Raw genomic sequence first — 2190 nt, forward strand, 5'->3', positions numbered from 1 at the left:
AGGAAGGCAGAATCTGTTGGTAAGATACTTCTCCCCCAGAGGAGGCAAGTAGGACTTCAACATGGCGACTGGGGTACTGGCAGTGGCTACGGTAATGGCCTGGCCCAGAGTAGGCAGAGTTGGGAGTGCAGGCATTTACTTTCCCTGGGGGAGAATGGAGCTCAGTGGGAACCAAGTTTGGGTGGCCAAAAGTGCCAGCTTTTAGCTTCTGGGACAGCAGCAGCAGTGCTGTTCAGGTTCTAAATGACTTCCTAAGATGTGGGTGCAGATATTCATGAGACTATGTATTACCTTGATGATGTCCCATTTAAAATCGGAGACAAATTCAAAACACCAGCTAAGATTGTTCTACCTATTGGCTTCTCTTTGCCTGACTGCTTGCAGGTTGTCAGAGAAGTATAGTAAGACTTCTCCTTGGAAAAAACCACCAGCTCTAAGACCTTAAGAAAATCTAAAATGTCCAGAGGGAAACAGAGAGCAAGGCTGAGGAAGCAGAAATGAAAGTGACTTCTAAGAATGGCCCAGAGGCCAATAACAACAAGAGTTTCTCCAAGACTCAAAGTACAGCCACAATGCCACCTCCTATTAACCCCATCCTTGCCAGCTTACCACTAAACAGAACGTTCTCAGCCCCCTGCCCCCCAAAGACAGATTTCAGTTCTGCTGACTTTGAGTGTGAAGTGGACCCATTTGATAATCTGAAGTTAAAAGCCATTGATGAGAAGGAAGAGATAAAGAGACATTCTGGTAAGAATCACTGGACCCATTAGGGCTCAGTTGTGGACAGTAACTTGCCCAGAAGAGGCTCTGGGTCTGGATAACAAGATGAGGAGGGCCTGGCATTCCTGAAGCAGGTGACCCTTGATTTCAAACCTCTTCCTAAACCCAATGGCTTTATAACCTTACCACAGTTGAGCAACTTTGAAAAGATGCCACTGTCTTCCAACGTGTCCCTCCCCTCCATTCCTGCAGTAAATAATATCAAATCTCTGTCCTTCCCAAACTTCACCCTGAATACAGCAGTCAGAGATGGCCAAACTGGTGGGAACTTCCCATAGCACATCCTGCCTCTGTAGTGGTGCATTCCTGAATTCCACAAAACCTTCCAAACAAAGCAATGCCAGGGAGCTCAATAGGCACCATACTCTTGGAGTTTAGCTTTGAACTTGGACAGTGGCACAGAGGTGCCTATTCTCACACCTTCCCAGATGCTTTCTCTCTGCTTTGTCTATGTGCACAGAAGAATCATTACCTCCACCTACAGGCTCCAAGGTCGCTCCTCCTAATTTCTCAATATCTGCTACAAGTATCCAACAGGCCCAGCTGTCTCCAGGCTTATTCTGAACTGTAGACTTTGTCCCTCAGTGAGTGGCATTGTATGGAGACATTAGTCAACATTGGCTACTTATACAAGTGTGTCCTGAGAGCCATGTAGAAGAAAGAAGAGAATATTGAGCAGATTCTCAACTGTTTGCACATGGACAGCTTTGTGAGAAGGGCTTTGACCATCTGTTCATGGAAGTGACTTTGGAAATGAACCAGTGTTCAGAAGAAAAGATGGCGGAGTTTCTTTAGTTAATGAACATTTTAAGGAAGCAGGCTTTGAACTGAAGCTTTGGTGTTATACAACAATGACCAGGACAGTGGTTTGGAAGACCTCATGGCCCAGGCAGGAGCCAGCTAACACCAGGCCCTGCGTAGCCTCTGCCACAGAATAGCACCCCCAGGAAGCCCTGTAGAGCCCTCCTGGAGGAAAGGTGAAGGAGCAAACTTCTGGATTTTCTTTTAGTGCTTAGAAGGTCAGGTGTGGAGACTGTGCTCATCAGTCTCCATGAGCCTAGGGCCAGAATTGGGGAGAAAGAGGAGAAGATTTGGGCATATGAGTGCCTGGCTCCTTCTATATAAAATGAATTTGTGTTTTTAGAAGTGTTCTTCCCTCCATGGCTTTCCAGAAAATCTACCTTAGTTTTTTCTGGGGTCCTTAGATCTTTAGCCCTGGCCTAGCTGCCAACATGAGTCAGGTAGAAGGAGTGAGAGGGCCAAACTCAGTGCTGCTTTGAGGCTAAACACTTCCCCCCTCTTCCCACACTAGTGGACTGAATTCTAATCCAAGTTGAATGCAAGTGAAAGGTTCTTCCAGGGATTTATTCCTCGCCACTCCCCCACCCCACCCACCCAACAAACCCTCTT

At 46.8% G+C, this 2190-nt stretch overlaps 1 pseudogene; it reads left to right on the plus strand.

Moving 5' to 3' along the window:
- Positions 1-243: 243 nt before the first annotated feature.
- LOC100357481 (ubiquitin-associated protein 1 pseudogene) lies at positions 244-1684 on the plus strand (annotated as a pseudogene).
- Positions 1685-2190: the final 506 nt, after the last annotated feature.

Source organism: Oryctolagus cuniculus, chromosome 10 (assembly GCF_964237555.1).
Source record: "Oryctolagus cuniculus chromosome 10, mOryCun1.1, whole genome shotgun sequence".
Taxonomy (NCBI): Eukaryota; Metazoa; Chordata; class Mammalia; order Lagomorpha; family Leporidae; genus Oryctolagus; species Oryctolagus cuniculus.